The following is a 24,407-nucleotide window of genomic DNA, read 5'->3' on the forward strand; positions in this document are numbered from 1 at the left end:
AAGAGATTACAAAAAGGGTTAAGAAAGTTCAGTCACATTACACAGGTGGAACAAAATCTAGAAGAAATGGGACATCAGCTTCAATCCTCCGTACCTAGAGAATCTGAAGTATAGGAGATGAAGGACCTCACTCATTACTGCATTTAATCCGGTTTGTCGTCAAGTTTTTGGTATTTTACTCTAAATAAAAATCATAAATGTGATTGAAGCTAAAAATAAATAGTCGCTGTGCCATTAAGTAAATAAACTCATCACAAATTCTACATGGGCTCAGTGATCTGTGCACTAATAGATCATTTTCATGAGCATATCCACTTGATAGTATTAGCAAATAAACCAAATGCAAAAAAATAGTGAAGGATAAAAGTCTTTGATAAGTGAATTTGTGGTCAATTTGAGTCCTCAATTCGGGGTATTAGAACCACTCAGTCTTGAAGGTCATAATGATCTGTCTCCCAAAATGCGTTTTAATCCATCATTATCCTGCATTAGTTATATCTGTGAATATGTTGACATGTTGACATATATTATATATATATATATATATATATATATATATAGATAGATAGATAGATAGATAGATAGATAGATATCGCGGGCAGAGGGGACGCTGCGCTCGCTAACGCTCGGGTCTGGCGCTGCTGCGGCTGCTGCTCGGTGGCTCGAGCGGTGGGCCGGATTCGGTGACTCGAGCGTCGCTCCTCGCCCGTGAGTGAAAAGGGTGGTTGGTTTGGGAAATTTAGTCCGTGACGCCACCCACGGGTTGTGGTGAAGATGGGCACCACCGCTGCTGGTGACGGGGATCCCAAGAGCGATGGTAGGGGGCAGCTGGGATGTTGTTTTCCCCCTTTGTGGGTAGGGGTCGGTGGTCCCGGGGCCGGGTGGTGAGACAGGGAGGCAGGGTGGGTGAGGTGCAGGGTCGCAGGGACAGCGCGGCGCGGTGCCGGATGGCACGCGTGTACTCACTCAGCAAGAGATGCACAAAGTCTCCGGTAAACCAAATGGCTGGATGGACGCGTCCCGCAGCCGGCTGCAGTGTCTCTTCCCGGACAGGTGATGGTGGCTGTCTTTCCCTGCACCTTTGTGTACTGTTTTGACTACGCTGGGTCCCCAACGGTAGTTCGCTCCCCGGTATATGGGTGCCGGAGGAGCCCGTTTGCCCGCAGGCGCTGGCCCTTGGGTCTCTAGCCTTAGGCGGTAGCTGGACGGTTGCCTTCTAGCGGTTCTTTGGCTGTTAGGAAACCCCTGGGGTTCCTGTCACACTTGGATTTGACTGTTGACGGCGACTCCAAGCCTAGTCGGGGTCCAATGGCCCTGACTGTGTGTGCTGGCTTCACTTTGCTCCCCGGTCGGTACCGGCGGGCCACCACCCGACCCCGGTCCTACGGTTCTGCATTGATTCACCACTCCTGCAGACGGCCACCACCATCTGCCAACCTTGTTGTCAGTGCCTGGGCCACAAACCCAGACACTCTCCACTTCACTCCTCTCACTTCAACCTCCTGGACAAATCTGTCACTTTTCCCGCCTCCAGGCCTGTGAACTCCTCGGTGGGTGGGGCCAACCGCTTGGCTTCGCCCCACCTGGTGTGGATATCAGACCCTGGAGGGAGGCAACAAGGGTTTTGTGTTTGGCTAATGATACTGTCTAGTGGGGGTGTGTGTGTGTGTTACCTGTGATGACCTGGCTAGTCCAGGGCGCCACATTCCCCCTTGGTGAAATGCAGACCATCCGCGGGCTGCCCGTCCATCACCAGTTTTATTTTTCAAACTGTAAAATATAAATAACATGTAAACCGTAAACATATAAAATATAAGAATTTTTGGTCAGGTCACTTCAAACGTTACACATAATTTTTTTTTTTAATAACGACGGACGGACGTCTGTCTTCTGCTCTCTCACCCAAGCAACCTTGCCCTGATGCTGCCCCAAAGAAGTGGGCAGCACCCCTTGACCCCAGTCCAGGTTCAGGCTGCCCGAGCGGGAACGGGTACGGTAACTCGCACCCGACTGTCACTTCAGGGGACCCCATGTCCAAGGGGGACCCCTGACCCCTGGAGGATGGCCACCGGTCCTGGTGGTGGCCGGGCCCCAGCCTGCTCTGCTGCGGGCCCTTCCTCCAATCTGCCTCTCCGGAGGCGGCAACAGTTTCCATCCCACAATACTATTTACAAACCCACCAGTTTGTGGGTGGCCTGCAAGTTCTCGGCCATGTTCATGAGCAGTTTCTCATGCGGGTATGGGGGGTGTTAACTAACAAGGACTACTCCAGTCCCAACGGGGACGGTTCTCTTCTTGAACGGGAATCAGGTGATTTTTCGGTTTGATTCATTGTAATTCACTCACATATTTACACAATCAACAGGTTGAACCCCTAAATGTCAGTTTCTCTATACCTAAGCGGAGGCCTACCTAGGTTGGAGCGTGTGGACCTTCGGGGCCCAATATCAGTAGTTACAGGCGAGGGGACAGAGGAGACAACATGTTCCTCATCCCGTATATCATGTGGGGCAGGTGGAGACCCAAGGGGACTAGGCACAGGTGCAGCCCTGGGCACTGGTTCACTGGCGGTTACTTCCATCTCCTTTTCCTCCACGGGATGTGGGAACATTATTACCGGAATAATCACCGCGCCATTCTGCGTAGGCCAGTCCGCTGGGAAGTCACCCATCACCGTGTGGATCACCTCTTTTTCTTTCTCTCCGGTTGGTCTGGGGGCCGGAACTTCAGCTGCCACCTTCAATGGAGATGGTCACCTCTTCAGGTGGCCCCTGGAAACCATGGCCGAAGTCTTCCCCTGGTCACGACTGATCTGGTAGGCCTTCTCGTTCTCCCATTCAGTGGGCTGTATGACATACAGGGTTTTCTCCCACTGGTCATCAAGCTTATGGGTTCTTCTTTTCCGTTTTAGCACTACATCCCCAGGTTTAAAGGGACCAGCTGGAGCCCGCCTGTTGAAGTACTGTTCTTGCTGTTCCCGACTCCAACACAGGTTCTCTTGGACCTGTCGGGACTGCGCTCTCTGCCGAGTGTCCCAATCAGCAGTCGAAGGAAGGGCCTCTGGAGCTTCCAAGTCCATTTCTAGGTCCACCGGCAACCGGCCCGGCCGGGCTCTCATCAAATACGCAGGTGTGCATTTGGTAGAGCGAGAGGGAATGTTATTGTACATGTCTACCAGGTCAGGCAGCTTTTCTGGCCACAGGTTCCGCTCTTCTAACGGTAGCGTCTTAAGGAGACCCAGGACCAGATGGTTCATCTTCTCACACATTCCATTAGTCTGGGCATGGTAAGGCATGGCCCGAATCTTCTTGCAGCCGTATAACTGGCAGAATTCTTGAAACACCTCTGCGTCAAAAGCCGGACCCCGATCGGTCAGCACCCTCTCCGGGTACCCGTGCGGTCGGCAAACATAGGCCTGGAATGCTCTAGCGGCGGTACGGCCGGCCAGGTCCTTGACTGGGACAACCACCATGAATCTCGAATAGTGGTCTACGATGGTCAGGGCGTAGGTGTACCCACTTCGGCTAGGGGTGAGTTTGACGTGGTCCAGGGCGACCAACTCCAGCGGCTGATGGGTGATGATTGGGCATAGAGGGGCCTTCTGGCTGGCCTCGTCCCTTCTTCTCTGTGCACAGGGACCACACTCTCGGCACCAGGCCTCCACACACTCCCGCATCCTACTCCAATAGAACCGCTCTCTCAACAGCATCTCCAGCTTCTTCCACCCAAAGTGCCTGGCACCATCATGGTAAGCCCGTAGAACCATGGGCACACTAGCTTGAGGAACCACCAGCTGACGAACCTTCTCATGAGTCTTCGGGTTGATCAGTTCCCGATACAGTTTCCCCTGGTCCAGATGCAGCCGGGCTCGCTCCTTCCACAAGGGACTTCATTTGGGCCTGCAGGCAGCTGCACATCCGCGCGGTCTGGACCTCCACCCACGCCGCTGTTCCTGGCGTGGGCTCTGGGATTTCAGCGGTGCCGGACGGACGGGACATTGTGCGCAGCAGTGTTCCAGGAACCAAATGTTTGCAGAGTCCTGGCGTCCCCGCTTTTATAGCCTCGGCTACATTAGGCTTGTTGGGGGTGGGGCTTCGCGTTCGCGCCTTCCCTGCTCGGGGAAGATTAATAGATATTGGGTAGATAGATAGATAATATCTATCTATCTATCATCTATATGTTAGCGCTATAGAAATAAAACATTATTATTTATCTGTTTTATTTCTATAGTGCTAACATATAGATAGATAGATAGAGGGATAGATGGATAGATAGATAGATAGATAGATAGATAGATAGATAGATAGATAGATAGATAGACAGATACACAGACAAGCAGTCATGGCCGAAAGTGTTGGCGCCTTTGAAATTATACCAGAAAATGAAGTATTTCTTTATTTCTTCACATATTTATTGCACTAACAAATGTTTTGTTATAAATATTTATTTCCCTTGTGTGTATTGGAACATCACAAAAAAAGAGAAATACAAGGCAAATTGGACAACTTAATATTAGCCATGGAATAAATACATTCCATCAATTATTTCCTATAACCATACACAAGCTTCTTCCCCCTCTCACCTGGAATCTCGGACTCTTTTTTTTATAAACTGCTCCAGGTCTCTCATATTTCAAGACGTCTTCTCCCAACACCAATTATAAGATCTCACCACAGATGTATAATGGAATTTAGATTCAAATTCATTGCTGCACCTTCAGAACTCTCCAGCGCTTTATTTCAATCCCTTTCTTGGGGCTTCTTTAATTGTGTTTGGGGTCATTGTCTGGAAGACTCAGGACCCAGGGTCAAAAAACAATATCTGACACTGGTAACTAAATTTGTTTTGCTCTTCTTACAACTCACAAGGACATAGGTGTCAGGGCCAGGCGGTCGGGCAGACCCAGGAGGTGGATCCACTGGGCCGAACTCTAAGATGGTGGTAAGGAGTCCGGTAGCTGCAGCAGTATGGGCAGTAGAACAGTCCGTGCAAGTGAATGTAACGAAGGAGTCCCTGGGACCACGGAGTCACGGATGGTAGTCCGGGTGACGTAGCTCAGGTTCGGAAGCCGAGGTGATGTCAGGCGGGGTCCGGAACCTTTTGGAGCGAGATGACGGGTCACCGCAGGGATCCGAGATGGTACGGACTGTCAGATGGCAGACGGACAGCGTGCGGGGTTCGGGATTCAGCAGGACCGGATGGCGAGGCAGGATCAGCTCTAGAAGAGAGATACGTGAGTATGGCAAGAAGATACAAGGAGACCTGACTCCTAGCTTGGAAAACACGAAGATCAGGCCCCGCCCTCTTGGACAATACACCCCTTTATACCCTGTACCTGTTTAGCCTCATTTCCTGTTAATGGACGCTGGCCCTTTAAGAAAGGGTCAGTGACCGCGCGCGCGCCCTAATGCGCATGCGCGCAGCCCGGGTGCCAGAAGCCAGGGAAGGAGGCTGAGAAGAGGACGCAGGGGAGCCGGCCAGGGCCTGGGAAGCCGTCGGGCGCCGCGATCGGGGACCAGGGGGCCTGGGAAGGACGGGCACCGGAGCCAAGGACCCGGGGAGCGTGGCAGGTGAGCCGGGGAGCGGGGCTGAGGACCCGGGGAGCGGAGCGGAGGACCCGGGGAGGGGAGCCAAGGACCCGGGGAGCGTGACAATAGGTAATAGCTTAAAAACTGCAACTGCACCTTCCGGGTCCTCTGCAGACTAGAGATCCAAAATCCACAATCCCTAGTTGCTTCTACAGGAGTTAAAAATAGCCCTGACCACAAAATAAACGATGGCAGCTCTGAACTATTTTGCCTGTTTGACCATTGAGAACTTCACATTCCTCCTAAGGAAACAGAGGGCAGAACAGAGTGCAAATAACCTACAAAAGGGAAGGCATGCTGAAGAAGAAAATGATCCCAGGGTGAGTATGACAGAAACAAAATACAAAATACAAGTGCGGGGTGCATATTGCTAAAAAACATGCCACCTACTTACTGACAACACATATAGGATGGCTGCAGAGTAGAAAACATAAACAGCAAAGGGGTATCCTTGCTGGTCCTCCCCTGACTGGCAGAAAATAGCAATATGGCTGGACATCAAAATGAGAATATCAGCAGCAGGAAATACCAGCAAGGGGGAATGTAATTAAAACTGATCCCAAAAGCTGATTGGACAGACAAATGAGTCAATTAACCTACTGTAATAATGAAACAAAAGCAAGGATAAAAGAAACTAATCACCCTAAGTGAAGATGCATGCATTGTAATTAGGCAAACAGAAGCTGACCACAGACTACAGACTCAAGGGTTTAAGTCCAGATGTATGACATAGTAATACCCCAAATCCTTTGGTAACCTTAAGATATCCCTTTGCAAACAGTTAAGACACTCAAAGGCAGCAAAGCATCTTTGAACCTCCACCAAATGGGCCTGTAGGTACTGTGTTCTTTACTTGGCAGACCTAATTCCATTTTCGGTAAACAGCAGAATGATGTGCTTTACTTAATGTCTCTATCTTGGCCTCATTTGTACACAAGTTACTTTCCCAGAAGTTTGAGTACATTTTACCAATTTTAAGGCTATTTTTTTTATGTCTGTGTCAGTAGTGGGATCCTCCTGGGTCTCCTCCATAGGGTTTCATTCAAATGTGGACGAATCATTCACACTTACACTGATGCCCCATCTAATTCTGCAGGACAGTTTGAGTTTCTGTGGAACTTGATTGTGGCTTATCTACCATCTAGACTATCCTGTGTTGAAACTTTCAAAGATTAGCTCAGTGTCATGGGTTGTAAACGTCTTGATTATGCTGTGCACCGTGGACAAAGGAACATCAAGATCTTTGGAGATGGACTTGTAACCTTGACATTGTTAATATTTTTTAACAATTTTGTTCCTCATGTCCTCAGTCAGTTCTCTTCTCCTCTTTCTGTTCTCCATGCTTGGTGTGGCAAATATAAACACGTAATTGAACAATTGAGCCAACTTCTCCCCTTTGTATTTGGTTAAAGGTGTGATTTTCATATTGCCCACATCTGATACTTGCCACAGGTGAGTTTGAATCGGCAACACATGCTTAAAAAAGTTGTTTATCCACAATTTTTTTAAAGGTTCTAACAATTTGGGGGTTTTTGTGTGAAATTACGTTTTTTTTCCTAAGTTTTTTTTGTTCCTCCAATACACACCAAGGAAATAAACTTATCTATATCAATCATGTGTAATTGCAAAACTTTTCTGCGAGCAGTCTTTTTCTGTAAAATTTTAAAGGGAGCCAATCCTTTTGACCATGACTGTATATAATTATATAATTTACAGATAAATCATTTTTCTTAGGTTATACTGTAACTAGACAAACAAATTTGGCACAACATGGGGATAGCAGATCTCTCAAATTTAGCAAGAAAGCTTGAATTGCATTGAAGTCATACCATGCAATTTGAATTTTTATTATCATGCTTTCTGGTCTTTGCAGATCACGAAGGAAAATAAATATAGGATATAAAAAATTACTTCCCTACCTATTGTCCCCCACCACCCTGACCCCACAGCTCTTACTTCTTCTATTTGTTTTCTTCTTTTTTCCACTATACACATCAGTGTTAAGGGTGCTTTACACGCTGCGACATCGCTAACGATATATCGTCGGGGGCATGTCGTTAGTGACGCACATCCGGCGTCGTTACCGACATCGCAGCATGTGACACCAAGGAGCAACGATCAACAATCGCAAAAACATCAAAAATCGTTGACCGTGGACACGTTGCTCCTTTTCATAATATCGTTGGTGGTGCATGCCGCTGGTTGTACCTTGTTTCTACGGCATCACACATCGCTATGTGTGACACCGCAGGAACGACGAAGATCTCCTTACCTGCGTCCACCGGCAATGACGAAGGAAGGAGGTCGGTGGCATGTTCCAGTCGCTCATCTCCGCCCCTCCACTTGTATTGGATGGCTGCCGTGTGACATCGCTATGATGCTGCACGAACCTCCCCCTTAAAAAGGAGGCAGATCGCCGGCCACAGCGACTTTGCAGGGAAGATAAGTCCGTGTGATGGGTGTAAGCGATTTTGTGCACCACGGGCAGCGATTTGCCCATCACTCACAACTGACGGGGGCGGGTACACTTGCTAGCGATATCGATACAGATATCGCAGCATGTAAAGCCCGCTTTACTTTTTCTCCATTGGGACTTCCGATGCAGGTGAGGCCCCATCTGTAGCCATGTTTCTGGACTTCTTGACACTGGAAGACCAGGGCAGACAAGTGAGTGGCAGGGTGAGTAGTCATTTTTTTTACCTTTTCCCATCTCTATCATTCAGGAAGGTGATGGACATCGAAAGTAATTTTACCGAATTTGCATCAAATGAATTGCAAAATATGTACATTCAGAAGAATCCATTTTTTTTTGTAAAATTCAAAGAATATTCCAATTGAATAAATCTTCTCATCTCAACTTTATCACAACAAATCTAATGGCCATTTGTTCTAAGTTGTGATTTTCAGAATTTTCGATTCACATCAAATCTATCGCACAGTTCATGAAAATCATTTACAAGTGAGGAAAATATTATGGATTCTTGATAATTGCACACACCTCCACCGTATGTAAATGATTAGATCATTTATTGTTGATATTTGGACTGGACATTTATCATTGACTCAATGATGCCAGTTACTAATCTCATTATGGAAAGCCATTAGCTGCACTTACAATGTTATCTGTTGGCCATTCTTAAACCCAATACAGCTGCAAATTTACCCTATACCAGCAGGTTAATAGCTTTTTCTGGACATGACAGGTCCCCTTGAAATTGGTGGATACAACTTGTTGTAGACCTCAAACTTTTCATCTTTTCAAGGAAATTGGAGCTCTTCATGCGGTTGTAACAAACTTATTCTGTCTAAATCAAGGTATTCAGGCGAATCAAACTGTAGCATCAGCTTCCCATTTCATGCACTTTCCTATCCTCCTGCACAGCCGTCCTCGTGCTGCATGGTCCTCTGCTTATCCTAATGGACACCACATGTTATTTTGTTCTCTGCATTGCTTCCTACGTTTAGTGCGGTCCCCTGCTCATCTTCCTGTGGATACCCAAGTGTATATCGGTTTCTAGATCCTGCTTAGGCCCCAGGCCCTGTGTGAGATTTCCTTGTCTTCATCCTTGGGGGCTCACACGCTTCCTGTCCCTGTAAGATTAAGTGTGTGGACTTTACAAAGATGTCCCCAGCCTATTGCTGGGAAGCTCCAGGTATTTAAGGCTCCCTCCCCTGATGGGAGGGGTCAGAGAAAATCATTGAGATTTATTCCTACAAACTGTTTGTTGGTTTAGATTGCCTGCTCTGCTTGTATCCAGCAATAGTCCTGCATGTAACCAGCTCAGAGTCTGTTGTGTCTTCCCTATCATTGTCCCTGGTCCTGACCTGACCTGTGTACAATGTCTGATCTCCTGTCCTGATGATCCATACCTGAATTCCAAACCTGATGCATTTAGTCTTGTGTGTGTTCTTATGATGACAAGAAACCCTCCTGATCTCCTTAGCCAGATGACCTGTGCCTGACAACTTCAGCCAGATGTACTGTACCTGCATTTACCTGTGCACCTATTCTTGTCCTGATTGTGTTCCTGCTTCTGCCCTGTTTTTCCTGTCAGCTGTCTTTTCCAACCAACCCTGTTGTGTCCTGCTGTCCAGTCTGTGTTCTGCCCCAGTCCTGCTGTCACCCTGGTCAGCCGCCAAAGTCCCGGTCACTACCCAGATAGTGGCACCTGGCATCTGCCTTGTGGCAGTGGCTTATGTAAGCACCTCCCATGTCAGGGTAAGTAGTCCATTGGCTTCACTCTCACTTCAGCATCACTACTGGCGTGCGTTACACAAAACTAGGAACATCCTGTTTCTTTGTGCATAGCTGAAGTAAAAGATATTTGCTAAAATCTGTAGCACAATCTGTGATTCTCTGTCTTTTCTTTCATAGTGAGTTTGATGTGCCCACAGGGTCTTGGGGGTTACTCATCACCGGGACGGAGCAGGGTTTGGGATGTCACAGCGGTCAGGCACGGTTCCATGACCCCGGCGGTGTCAATAAAAGGAGTGCAGGTTGTGATGGTGGAATATTGTGGATTGTGCACCATTTTGTATGTTAATGTTTGGGCGTGGTTCACTGTCCATTCGTGTCCCTTGTGTGTACATTGTCCCATTTGCAGGTTTAATTCCTTCCCTGCCAGGCTTTTGTTCCTAAGTCGGGGGGAGGGGGCGTGAGATCAACCTACTGTAAACTCTCTGCTTACCTGGGAGATTCAGGCAATCTGTTGGAGAACTTCAAGAATGAAGCAGGAAGATTGATCCTCTGGTAGAAGCTAAGACTTCTCAGAGAGAGACCTGGACATTTATGGCATACCGGACTATATTTGTGTTACTGGATTAATTTTACCCTCTGTTTTGTGGATTATCTTATAGACCATTTTGATTTACTTGAAATAAATGCTCTTTAGATTGTACCGCCATCTCTCGCTCTGTTGATTGTGTGATATGGGAGAAGGACCCCGTGACAACTGGTGGCAGCGGTGGGATCAACAGAGCGCAGCCTAATGGAGATCCACCAACAGAGTGAGTACAGAAACTGGACTGCTTCCAGTCTAAAGGAGAGAGCCAAAGATCTGGGTCAGAGCTACCAGGGACTGAGTAAGGAAGCCTTAAATGATCTACTTGTGGGCTAGAGCGAGTCCACCTCCTCCCAGATATCTGACGGACAAGCACTGGGGACGGGGATCCCTGCCCCAAAAAGCCAGTGGGTGGTGTGGTTCGAAGAAGAGATGGTAGCTCTTGGCCCCAGTGTATCTTAGCAATATAAGGAGCAAGCTGCTCGCCGAGCACAGAGGAGACAAGAAGCAATGGAGTCCGACAGAGGGAGTAATGTGAGTTGGAGTGTAAACCCAGCGATCCAGGAGCCTGTGTGGATCACCCGGGACAGACTTCAAGCCATTTGATGAGGCTTCCGGGGATGTGGAAGGGTTCTTCAAGAACTTTGAGCAGCAGTGTGTCATGATGGAGGTTCCCCACTCTGGCTGGGTGCGTTTGTTACTGGGACTCCTGAATGGAAGCCTGGCAGAGGCTTATCGCACCATTGACTCACAGCAGAACCGGGATTACAACATTTTAAAGGGGACTATCCTGAATTACCATGCCATTACCCAAGACTCACATAGGGCACAGTTCCACGACCTCCCATGCACCACGGGGGGAATCAGTTAGAATTATGCTCATAAGATGTCCCAGGCATGTTGGAGATGGCTGGAAGCAGAAGACGCCTTCACTGTGGAAGACGTTACACAGGTATTTCTTATGGAACAATTTCTGTACAAGTGTCCCTCAGAAATACGGGAATGGGTCAGAGAGTGCACGCCGTGCACCTTGGATGGAGCTGCAGCCCTGGCTGATGAGGCCCTTACTATCCGACCGCAATGGAGGGGGCTTCTGGACAATAAGCCACAGCCTACTCCTGCTCCCTGACCGTCTCCAGTTATATCTGCCCTTCCAACCAGCCACAGGCCGATGACAACCACGGCTCACAATCCTGGGCCCCAACAGTTCCGACCACGCCCTGGGAGAATCACAGAGAGGAAATGTTATGGGTGTGGACAACTTGGGCACCTGCAATCCGGTTGTCCCACAAGGACTCGGAGGGACCCCCTCGCACCTCCATCTCGTCCAGTACATTTTGTGCATTCCATCCCATCTGAGGAAGAGCTACCACCACCTCTACTGGAGTTTACAGCTGACCCCTGCACCATAGATGCCCCTGTTGAAGTGTATGGCCTCCGGCCTTTGTCACCAGGTTCTTCTACTGCCTTCTCCAGAATGCACATTAGAAGGAGTCCAACGCAAAGGAGATTTTATCGATGTGGGCAATTTGGGCATTTGCAAAAAACTTGCCCTGCTGGTCGATTGAGGAATGACTTTGCACCATATCAACCTGCTTGTTCTCTACAGCCAAATACAATGTGGGAAGAGGTGTCACCCCTTCAAGTTGACTTGCCTAATGACTCAGACACTCGTGGTCGACCACTATTGGTTTATGGGGTGCAAGCCACATCTCCGAGTTCTTTTACCATCAAAGTAAGCACTTACAGGAGGTTGTGCTGGATGAACATGAGTCATTGGATTTTGTGATTCTGGGGCATTTCTCACAATAACTGATTCCCGGGTGGTTCGGCCAGAGGCAATACATTATGGACCAGGTATTGTTATTGAATTGGCGAATTGGCTGGAGGACAAAAAAGGAATATTCCAAAGGTGACTGTGGATCTGGACTTTGGCTTTGGGGTCAAGCAATGTGTGGTTTGGGTGATGAACGGCCTGACTGCAGATATTCTCCTTGGAAATTATGTGGGAGATCTACAATGTCGATTTGTGGGTGCAGGAAACACAGTTTGAGTGAAGGAGGACACAAAGGGAAGCTTGTCCTTCCAAGCCTATTGCTGTACAAGGGACTACCTACAGCTTCTCCATCCAATACAAGCGTGGAAGCTAACACCAAAATGTTGATGGACTGTTCTGGCAAAAAGAACCATAGACTATCCACAGCTGAGCAACATGGACTTAACCCCTTCACGACCGCGGGCAGTAAAATTACGTCCTATTTTAACGTGACTTAACGACCAGGGACGTAATTTTACTGCCTAAACTTCATTTGATTGCCGTGGCCATAGCAACGGCTTTCAAATGATGTCCCCTGCTGTTTCTTACAGCAGGGGACCTTTGCTTGACCCCAGGGGGGGTGGCATCGCCACCCCCTATCGACGATCGATGTGATTGGCTGTTCAAATCTGAACCGCCAACCACATCGATCGCACTAATTTCGGCAAAAATAATGCCCGAATTAGTGCGATCCTGTGAGATCCAGCTATGAGATGCCGCAGCTGCTGCAGCATATCATAGGTGGACCTCAAACATGCCGCCCCCAGCCCCTGCAGCACTGATTGGAGCGATCGTGCTATGACGCGCAATCGCTCCAATCAGTGTGCAGTGGGGCGGTCTGATCTGCCGGTGGCCGCCCTCCCCAGGCCTGTACTGCTCTGGGGACCCTCCCCCAACATGGCTGCAGCGTGGAGTGGCTGGTACTTTTGGTACCACGCCACCGCTGCTGCCGCCGCAGACGCCGCCTCTGCTGTCACCGCGCCAGCTCCAAAGGTAAGTATTGCGCTCCGGCGATGGCCCCTGCGCGCTCCCGTGAAGGCCCCTGCGCGCTCCCGTGAAGGCCCCTGCCCGTGCCCCCCCAGATCTGCCCCCCTACACCCCGATCTGCCCCCCTACGCCCCGATCTGCCCCCCGGCATCCCGATCTGCTCCCCACGCGATCTGCCTGCCTCCTCTGTCATCTCTATTCTGCTTCCAAGGTTCCTTCCTTCTGCCTTTGCTTCTCCGCCCCCTCTGCTCTCCCTCTAACCCCCCCCCATCTGTCCCCCCCTCTCCCCATCCCCCCCTGCCCCCCCCGACGTCCTCTTACCTGCCTTCACGGGTCGTCCGAGGTCTTCACTGGCCCGATCACATCTGCCTCCATCGCTGGGTCCTTCTGCTGATCTGTCCAACGTCCTGCCTGCTGCTCCTGTAAAGCTGTCTATCTCACTGCCTTCTTGTTCCTCTGCAACTCTTCTGGTCAGTGATCCTCTTGGTACTGTGAGTATAACTTTATTTTTTTTTTTTTTCTTGTATCCTGTCCATTTTTACACTTCATCTGTCCGTGCGTCCCGCCAAGCGCTGATCAGGGATGCAGATAACGGATCTGCATCCGTGGTCAGTTTTTGGCATGACTTTTTTCCGTATTCGCGACGCTTTTTGTATCGCGTCCGTCCGTGCGTCCCGCCGAGCGCTGATCAGGGATGCAGATAACGGATCGGCATCCCTGCTCAATTTTTGGCGTGACTTTTTTCCGTATTCGCGACGCTTTTTGTATCGCGTCCGACCGTGCGTCCCGCCGAGCGCTGATCAGGGATGCAGATAACGGATCGGCATCCCTGCTCAATTTTTGGCGTGACTTTTTTCCGTATTCGCGACGCTTTTTGTATCGCATCCGTCCGTGCGTCCCGCCGAGCGCTGATCAGGGATGCAGATAACGGATCGGCATCCCTGCTCAATTTTTGGCGTGACTTTTTTCCGTATTCGCGACGCTTTTTGTATCGCATCCGTCTGTGCGTCCCGCCGAGCGCTGATCAGGGATGCACATAACATATCTGCATCCATGGTCAATTTTTGGCGTGACTTTTTTTTTTACGTATCCCAGACGCTTTTTTTATCGCATCCGACCGTGCGTCCTGCAGCGGCCGATCAGTGCACTGCGTCTGTGCGTTTGAAAAGTCAAATGGCGCTCCTTCTCTTCTGAGCCCCGCCATACGCCCAAACAATTACTTTCCACCACATGTGAGGTATCTGCGTACTCAGGAGAAAATGCACAATACGTTTTATGGTGCATTTTTTCCTGATAGCCTTGTGAAAAAAAAAGCTACCTAGTTGAAGCAACCGTTTTGTGGTAAAAAAAATTTTTTTCTTTTCACGGCTCAACGCTATAAACTTCTGTGAAGCCCCCAGGTGTTCAAAGTGCTCACCAAACATCTAGAAAAATTATTTGAGGGCTCTAGTTTCCAAAATGGTGTCACTTGTGGGGGAGCTCCACTGTTTAGGCACCATAGGGGGTCTCCAAACGTGACATGGCGTCCGCTAATGATTCCAACCAATTTTGCTGTCAAATGGCGCTCCTTCTCTTCTGAGCCCCGCCATGCGCCCAAACAATTACTTTCCACCACATATGAGGTATCTGCGTACTCAGGAGAAAATGCACAATACATTTTATGGTGCATTTTTTCCTGTTACCCTTGTGAAAAAAAAGCTACCTAATTGAAGCAACCGTTTTGTGGTAAAAAACATTTTTTTCTTTTCACGGCTCAACGCTATAAACTTCTGTGAAGCCCCCAGGTGTTCAAAGTGCTCACCAAACATCTAGAAAAATTATTTGAGGGCTCTAGTTTCCAAAATGGGGTCACTTGTGGGGGAGCTCCATTGTTTAGGCACCTCAGGGGGTCTTCAAACCTGACATGGCGTCCGCTAATGAGTGCAGCTAATTTTGCATTTAAATGGCGCTCCTTGCCTTCCGAGCACTGCCGTGTGTCCAAACATTTGATTTCCACCACATATGAGGTATCTGCGTACTCAGGAGAAAATGGACAATACATTTTATGTTGCATTTTTTCCCAATACCCTTGTGAAAAAAAAAGCTACCTAGTTGAAGCAACAGTTTTGTGGTAAAAAAAAAAAAATTTCTTTTCACGGCTCAACGTTATAAACTTCTGTGAAGCCCCCAGGTGTTCAAAGTGCTCATCAAACATCTAGAAAAAATATTTGAGGGCTCTAGTTTCCAAAATGGGGTCACTTGTGGGGGAGCTCCATTGTTTAGGCACCTCAGGGGGTCTTCAAACCCGACATGGCGTCCGCTAATTAGTGCAGCTAATTTTGCATTTAAATGGCGCTCCTTGCCTTCCGAGCACTGCCGTGTGTCCAAACATTTGATTTCCACCACATATGAGGTATCTGCGTACTCAGGAGAAAATGGACAATACATTTTATGTTGCATTTTTTCCCGATACCCTTGTGAAAAAAAAAGCTACCTAGTTGAAGCAACAGTTTTGTGGTAAAAAAAAATTTTTTTCTTTTCACGGCTCAACGTTATAAACTTCTGTGAAGCCCCCAGGTGTTCAAAGTGCTCACCAAACATCTAGAAAAAATATTTGAGGGCTCTAGTTTCCAAAATAGGGTCACTTGTGGGGGAGCTCCATTGTTTAGGCACCTCAGGGGGTCTTCAAACCCGACATGGCGTCCGCTAATTAGTGCAGCTAATTTTGCGTTCAAAAATTCAAATGGCGCTCCTTGCATTCCGAGCACTGCCGTGTGTCCAAACATTTGATTTCCACCACATATGAGGTATCTGCGTACTCAGGAGAAAATGGACAATACATTTTATGTTGCATTTCTTCAGCGCTCTATTGGGAGACCCAGACAATTGACAATTGGGTGTATAGCTACTGCCTCCGGAGGCCACACAAAGTATTACACTAAAAAGTGTAAGGCCCCTCCCCTTCTGGCTATACACCCCCCGTGGAATCACGGGTTCTCCAGTTTTAGCTTTGTGTGTGAAGGAGGTCATACATCCACGCATAGCTCCACGGTGTGTAGTCAGCAGTAGCTGCTAACTACTCGGATGGAAGAAAAGTGGGCACATATAGTGTCCCCAGCATGCTCCCTTCTCACCAGATGGTGCTTGAAAGGTTGAGGTACCTATTGCTGGTACAGAGGCTGGAGCCCCACATGCTGTTTTTCCTTCCACATCCCCCTGGAGGGCTCTGTGGAAGTGGGATCCTTCCGGCCACAAAGCCCTGAGGCCGGGCTCCATCCACAGACCCAGAACGAACCTGATGGATGTCGAGCATTGGTACAGTCAGGGACATGGCCCTGCATCTGTCAGGTACTCGGTGTCCCCGGCAGGCACAGAACGCTCCAGACTTGCTGGGCGTTATAGTGCGCCGGGGACATAAGCAATGGGGTTGTGTCACCTTAGTTATGGCTGGGTGACGGGTTATGTGTTTGGGAACTAGCGCCGACCGCTCCTGCGGCGGGGCGCAACTGCGACATGCAGGGCGCCGGGGACAGAGCGCCGACCGCGCTTTTACGGCGGCGGCGCTCCTAACTTTACTTCCCGGCTTTTGCGGCCTAGCGCCGCTTCGTTCCCGCCTCCGCCCTGTCAATCAGGGCGGAGGAGAGACGCTGTGCAATGGCCAGCGCCGGGGGCTGGAGCTTGATTTACATGCTCCAGCCCCCTCACGAGGCACAGTGAGAGCACGCTTTCCCGCTCTTCGTTTAGGAACGCCCAGAGCCGCCCCTCTTCCTCACAGGACGCCGGCAGCCATTATTCATGCGGTCCGGCTGGGGACAGGCAGGCAGGCTCTGGGAGACTCAGACAGGGCGTCTGGCGGCCACACACCCGCTCTGAGGCGGGCGGTAAGCAGGCTGAAAGCCCCTCTTGTGCCACAGTGATTCTATTTGTGTACTTTCTTCTGGTGCCATATAGATATTGTATATATATTTGCACTGTAGGGCGCTTCTTGGCTATAGACCCCATATTGCGCTGAGGAGACAGCAACATGTCCTCCACAAAACGCAAGGGTCCCAAGGCGCGGGCTGTGTACACTGTCTGTACTGTTTGTGGGACTGATCTACCGGCAGGCTCCACTGACCACCATTGTGTGCAATGTTCCGTGCCTGTAACGCTTCGTCAGCCGGAGGTGGCAGTAGTAACCCAGGCAGAGACGCCTGTAAGTCCTGCCCCAGTAACAGGGACAGATTTTGCAGTTTTGGCTGGTCAGATGGCTGTCACTATGACAAAAATCCTTGAGGCCTTGCAAACCAGGCCAATTACTCAGGCTCCGGACACGGCTGTGTCCTTGCCCCCTGGTCCCCCTCAATTGGAGCGAGTCTGTACTTCAAGGGGCTCTCATGTATCACAGGCTGATGGCTCTGACTCAGATGACGGCCCCAGCCAGCCCAAGCAAGCTCGCTTAGACAGACCCTCCACATCATCACATTGTTCAGGGTCTCACAGGGATGAGTCTCTCTATGATGAGACTGAAGAAAGTGGTCAGGTTTCGGACCATGAGACCACTCTCAATTTGGATACCCCTGATGGTGACGCTATGGTCAATGACCTTATTTCGGCCATCAATAGTGCGTTGGATATTTCTCCCCCAGCTCCCTCAGCAGAGGAAGCTGCTGCACAGCAGGAGAAATTCCATTTCTTGTATCCCAAGCGTAAATTGAGTGCCTTTTTAGACCACTCTGACTTCAGAGAATCTATCCAGAAACACCACGCTCAGCCATACAAGCGTTTTTCCAGACGCGCTAGGGATACACGTTATCCGTTTTCCCCTGACGTGATCAAACGCTGGACCCAGTGTCCAAAAGTGGATCCCCCTATTGCCAAGCTTGCGGCAAAATCTATAGTCGCGGTAGAGGATGGCGCTTCACTTAAAGACGCCAACGACAGACAGATGGACCTTTGGTTGAAGTCTATCTATGAAACTATCGGCGCGTCGTTTGCCCCTGCATTCGCGGCCGTGTGGGCACTCCAAGCTATTTCAGCTGGGTTGGCACAGGTAGAGGCTGTCATGCAGCCAGCAGTGCCAAAGGTGTCGACCCTAACCTCACAAATGTCTGCGTTTGCGACCTACGCTATCAACGCGGTTCTGGAATCTACGAGCCGTACGTCGTTGGCGTCCGCCAACTCCGTAGTGTTGCGCAGAGCATTGTGGTTAAAGGACTGGAAAGCAGACGCTAGTTCCAAAAAATGTTTAACCAACTTGCCATTATCTGGAGATAGACTGTTTGGCGAGCAGCTCGCTGAAATCATCAAACAGTCCAAGGGTAAAGACTCGTCCTTACCCCAGCCCAGATCAAACAAACCTCAGCAGAAAAAGTGGCAGCCGAGGTCTCGGCCCTTTCGAGGCTCAGGCAAGGCCCAATTTTCCTCATTCAAAGGGACGCAGAAAGAACAAAGGAGCTCTGATTCATGGCGGGCTCACTCACGACCCAAGAAAGCAAACGGAGGAACCGTTTCCAAAGCGGCTTCCTCATGACTTTCAGCCGCCTCCCTCCGCATCCTCGGTCGGTGGCAGGCTTTCCCGTTTTTGCGGCATTTGGCTGTCACTGGTCAAAGACCGGTGGGTGACAGACATTTTGTCGCGCGGGTACAGAATCGAGTTCAGTTCCCGTCCTCCACCTCGGTTCTTCAGAACCTCCCCACATCCCGACCGAGCGGATGCCCTTCTGCAGGCGGTGAGCTCACTAAGAGCAGAAGGAGTGGTAATCCCTGTCCCCCCTCAGGAACGAGGGCGAGGGTTTTACTCCAATCTCTTTGTGGTTCCAAAAAAGGACGGCTCCTTCCGTCCTGTTCTGGACCTAAAAAGGCTCAACAAGCATGTGAACGCCAGGAGGTTCCGGATGGAATCCCTCCGGTCTGTCATTGCGTCAATGTCTCAAGGAGATTTTCTGGCATCAATAGACATCAAGGATGCGTATCTCCACGTACCAATTGCTACAGAGCACCAACGTTTTCTACGTTTGGTAATAGGAGACGAACATCTTCAGTTCGTAGCTCTGCCATTCGGTCTGGCGACAGCCCCACGGGTTTTCACCAAAGTCATGGCGGCAGTGGTAGCAGTCTTGCACTCCCAGGGACACTCCGTGATCCCTTATCTGGACGATCTACTTGTCAAGGCACCCTCTCAGGAGGCATGCCAACTCAGCCTGAATGTTACGCTGGAGACTCTCCAGTCTTTCGGGTGGATCATCAACTTTGCAAAGTCAAATCTGTCACCAACTCAGTCTCTAACGTTTCTTGGCATGGAGTTCCATACTCTATCAGCGATAGTGAAGCTTCCGCTGACCAAGCAGAGGTCACTACAGATAGGGGTGCGGTCGCTTCTTCAGGGCCAGTCGCACTCCTTGAGGCGCCTCATGCACTTCCTAGGGAAGATGGTGGCAGCCATGGAAGCAGTTCCCTTTGCGCAGTTTCATCTGCGTCCTCTTCAATGGGACATTCTTCGCCAATGGGACGGGAAGTCGACATCCCTGGACAGAGAAGTCTTCCTTTCTCAGGCGGCCAAGGACTCTCTGCAATGGTGGCTTCTGCCCAACTCATTGTCACAGGGAAGATCCTTCCTACCTCCATCCTGGGCAGTGGTCACGACAGACGCGAGTCTGTCAGGGTGGGGAGCAGTCTTTCTCCACCACAGGGCTCAGGGGACGTGGACTCAGCAAGAGTCCACCCTGCAGATCAATGTTCTGGAGATCAGAGCAGTGTATCTGGCACTTCTAGCCTTCCAGCAGTGGCTGGAAGGAAGGCAGATCCGAATCCAGTCGGACAACTCCACAGCGGTGGCATACATCAACCACCAAGGAGGGACGCGCAGTCGGCAAGCCTTCCAGGAAGTCAGGCGGATTCTGACGTGGGTGGAGGACACAGCATCCACCATATCCGCGGTACACATCCCGGGCGTAGAAAACTGGGAAGCAGACTTCCTCAGTCGCCAAGGGATAGACGCAGGGGAATGGTCCCTTCACCCGGACGTGTTTCAGGAAATCTGTCGCCGGTGGGGGGTGCCGGACGTCGACCTCATGGCGTCTCGGCACAACCACAAGGTCCCGGCATTCATGGCGCGGTCGCGCGATCAAAGGGCTCTGGCGGCAGACGCCTTGGTCCAAGATTGGTCGCAGTTCCGACTCCCATATGTATTCCCGCCTCTGGCACTCTTGCCCAGAGTGTTGCGCAAGATCAGATCCGATTGCACCCGCGTCATACTCGTCGCCCCAGACTGGCCGAGGAGATCGTGGTACCCGGATCTGTGGCATCTCACGGTCGGCCGACCGTGGTCACTTCCAGACCGGCCAGACTTACTGTCCCAAGGGCCGTTTTTCCATCAGAATTCTGCTGCCCTGAACCTGACTGTGTGGCCATTGAATCCTGGATCCTAGCGTGTGCAGGATTGTCTCAAGGAGTTGTTGCTACCATGAGGCAGGCTAGGAAGCCCACGTCTGCCAAGATCTACCACAGGACGTGGAAGATTTTCTTATCATGGTGCTCTGCTCAGGGAGTGTCTCCCTGGCCATTTGCATTGCCTACTCTTCTTTCCTTCCTACAATCGGGGTTAGAAAAAGGCTTGTCGCTTGGCTCACTTAAAGGGCAAGTCTCGGCACTATCAGTGTTTTTTCAGAAGCATCTGGCACGTCTGTCTAAGGTGCGCACGTTTCTACAGGGGGTTTGTCATATTGTACCCCCGTACAGGCGGCCGTTAGATCCATGGGATCTGAATAGGGTACTAGTTGCTCTACAGAAGCCGCCTTTCGAGCCTTTGAAAGAGGTTTCCTTTTCTCGCCTGTCACAGAAAGTGGTGTTTCTAGTGGCGATCACGTCTCTTCGGAGAGTGTCTGAGCTGGCAGCACTGTCATCCAAGGCTCCTTTCCTGGTGGTCCACCAGGACAAGGTGGTTTTGCGCCCCACTCCAGAATTTCTTCCTAAAGTAGTTTCTGATTTCCATCTAAATCAGGACATTTGCTTACCTTCTTTCTGTCCTCATCCGGTTTACCGGTATGAAAAGGATTTGCATTTGTTAGATCTGGTCAGAGCAATCAGAATCTACATCTCCCGCACGGCGCCCTTGCGCCGCTCCGAGGCACTTTTTGTCCTTGTCGCTGGTCCGCGCAAGGGATTGCAGGCTTCTAAAGCCACCCTGGCTCGATGGATCAAAGAACCAATTCTGGAAGCCTACCGTTCGGCTGGACTTCCGGTTCCATCAGGGCTGAAGGCCCATTCAACCAGAGCCGTGGGTGCGTCCTGGGCATTACGCCACCAGGCTACGGCTCAACAGGTGTGCCAGGCAGCTACCTGGTCCAGTCTGCACACTTTCACCAAACATTATCAGGTGCATACCTATGCTTCGGCGGATGCCAGCCTAGGTAGAAGAGTCCTGCAGGCGGCGGTGGCTTCCCAGTAGGGGGGCGCTGTCTTGCAGCTCTGACAAGAGGTATTTCTTTACCCACCCAGGGACAGCTTTTGAACGTCCCAATTGTCTGGGTCTCCCAATAGAGCGCTGAAGAAGAAGGGAATTTTGTTACTTACCGTAAATTCCTTTTCTTCTAGCTCTTATTGGGAGACCCAGCACCCGCCCTGTTGTCCTTCGGGATTTTTGGTTTTGTTTGCGGGTACACATGTTGTTCATGTTGAACGGTTTGTCAGTTCTCCGATGTTATTCGGAGTTAATTTGTTTAAACCAGTTATTGGCTTTCCTCCTTCTTGCTTTGGCACTAAAACTGGAGAACCCGTGATTCCACGGGGGGTGTATAGCCAGAAGGGGAGGGGCCTTACACTTTTTAGTGTAATACTTTGTGTGGCCTCCGGAGGCAGTAGCTATACACCCAATTGTCAATTGTCTGGGTCTCCCAATAAGAGCTAGAAGAAAAGGAATTTACGGTAAGTAACAAAATTCCCTTCTTTTTCCCGATACCCTTGTGAAAAAAAAGCTACCTAGTTGAAGCAACAGTTTTGTGGTAAAAAAATTTTTTTTTCTTTTCACGGCTCAACGTTATAAACTTCTGTGAAGCCCCCAGGTGTTCAAAGTGCTCATCAAACATCTAGAAAAAATATTTGAGGGCTCTAGTTTCCAAAATGGGGTCACTTGTGGGGGAGCTCCATTGTTTAGGCACCTCAGGGGGTCTTCAAACCCGACATGGCGTCCGCTAATGAGTGCAGCTAATTTTGCGTTCAAAAATTCAAATGGCGCTCCTTCCCTTCCGAGCTCCGCTGTGCACCCAAACAATTGATTTTTACCACATATGGGGTATCGGCGTACTCAGGAGAAAATGCACAATAAATTGTAGGGTGCACTTTCTCTTTTCTCCCTTGTGAAAATGAAAATTTTATGGCTAAAGTAACATTTTTGTGTTAAAAAGTAAAATTTTCATTTTTTCCTTCCACATTGCTTTGGTTCCTGTGAAGCACCAAAAGGGTTAATAAACTTTTTGGATGTGGTTTTGAGCAGAGTGAGGGGTGCAGTTTTTAGAATGGGGTCACTTTTGGGTATTTTCTGTCACCTCGGTCTCTCAAAGTCACCTCAAATGTGATGTGGTCCCTAAAAAAAATTATTTTCTAAATTTTGTTGGAAAAATGAGAAATTGCTGATGAACTTTGACCCCTTCTAACTTCCTAACGAAAAAAAAATTTGTTTCGAAAATTGCGCTGATGTAAAGTAGACAAGTGGGAAATGTTATTTAGTAACTATTTTGTGTGACATATTTCTCAGATTTATGGGCATAAATTTTCAAAGTTTGAAAATTGCGAAATTTTCAAAATTTTCGCCAAATTTCCTAAATTTTCACAAATAAACGCAAAAAATATCGGCCTAAATTTACCACTGACATGAAGTACAATATGTCACGAAAAAACATTCTCAGAATCGCCAGGATCCGTTGAAGCGTCCCAGAGTTATAACCTGTCAAAGTGACACTGGTCAGAATTGCAAAAAATGGCCCGGTCATTAGGGTGTTTTAGTGGCCGGGGGTGAAGGGGTTAAGTGAGATTGCCAGAGGTCTGTGTAGACCTCATGGCATACTCACTTATTCAGAAGGAGGGAGAGGTTGTGATGGCGGAATATTGTGGATTGTGTACCATTTTGTGTGGGTTAATGTTTGGGCATGGTTCCCTGTCCATTCGTGTCCCTTGTGTGTACATTGTCCCATTTGCAGGTTTAATTCCTCCCCTGCCTGGATTTTGTTCCTAAGCCGGGGGAGGGGGCGTGTGATCCACCTACTGTAAACTCTCTACTTACCTGGGAGATTCAGGCAGTCTGTTGGAGAGCTTCAAGAATGAAGCAGGAAGATTGATCCTCTGGTAGAAGCCAAGACTTCTCAGAGAGAGACCTGGACATATATCGCTTACTGGACTATATTTGTGTTACTGGATTAATTTTACCCTCTGTTTTGTGGATTATCTTATAGACCGTTTTGATTTACTTGGAATAAATGCTCTTTAGATTGTACTGCCATCTCTCGCTCTGTTGATTGTGTGATATGGGAGAAGGACCCCGTGACACAGGGGTTATTTACAGAGGAGAGAGAATTTGTATTCATGATGCCACCTGTGGTATGCGGCTAGTATTGGAGCCACCACTGAGAGAGGTATCCTCTAGGGGCAGATGGTAGCACAGCTCGGTTGGTACAGCTCTCCCCAGGCAGATCTCATGCCCTGGGGATGTTGCCGGGGCGCAGGGGCGACGATGCCGACAGAGATGGGGCAACACAGAGGTTTCAGTCAATGTTCTTTACTCACTGACATGTCACCACCTTTTGAATGCAGAGCTTCGCTGTCAAGGGCTCCAGCCATTCACGGACAGTTCAGAGGTCAACTGAATAGGATAACTGAAGTGAGCACTAATATATATATATATGAGTGCAAGCCAAAAATACATACTATATATAAGAATAAGGCTGCACATCAAACTTAGATAATGGTATAATGCCTCAAGCATATGGAAAAATATTGGAATATACAATGAAAAATGCTACTTGCTAATTTGAACATGTGAATAATGAATTGCATACCTGCCATGAATATTAGGAAAAAGGAGATATTTAGCAATCGCATTGATCAATGTAACTGAGCCCCAAGGCCTCGTCAAGGCATATCTCTATATTGGGGTCCCTAGCTCTGTGACCCTAACTGTGTGTCATCTCATTGCAATTAAAAACTGCTATGGGTGGAGAGGGGTAACTAAGGACTTTCTTATATAGGAGATGGAAAAAACATGGCCGAAAGGGGCGGAGCTGT

At 49.2% G+C, this 24,407-nt stretch overlaps 1 protein-coding gene across 1 annotated transcript in view; it reads right to left on the reverse strand.

Moving 5' to 3' along the window:
• LOC142302168 (uncharacterized) overlaps nucleotides 1–24,407 on the reverse strand; it is a 552,463-nt gene that overhangs the window by 180,872 nt on the left and 347,184 nt on the right. The window lies entirely within an intron of this gene.

Source organism: Anomaloglossus baeobatrachus, chromosome 4 (assembly GCF_048569485.1).
Source record: "Anomaloglossus baeobatrachus isolate aAnoBae1 chromosome 4, aAnoBae1.hap1, whole genome shotgun sequence".
NCBI lineage: Eukaryota > Metazoa > Chordata > Amphibia > Anura > Aromobatidae > Anomaloglossus > Anomaloglossus baeobatrachus.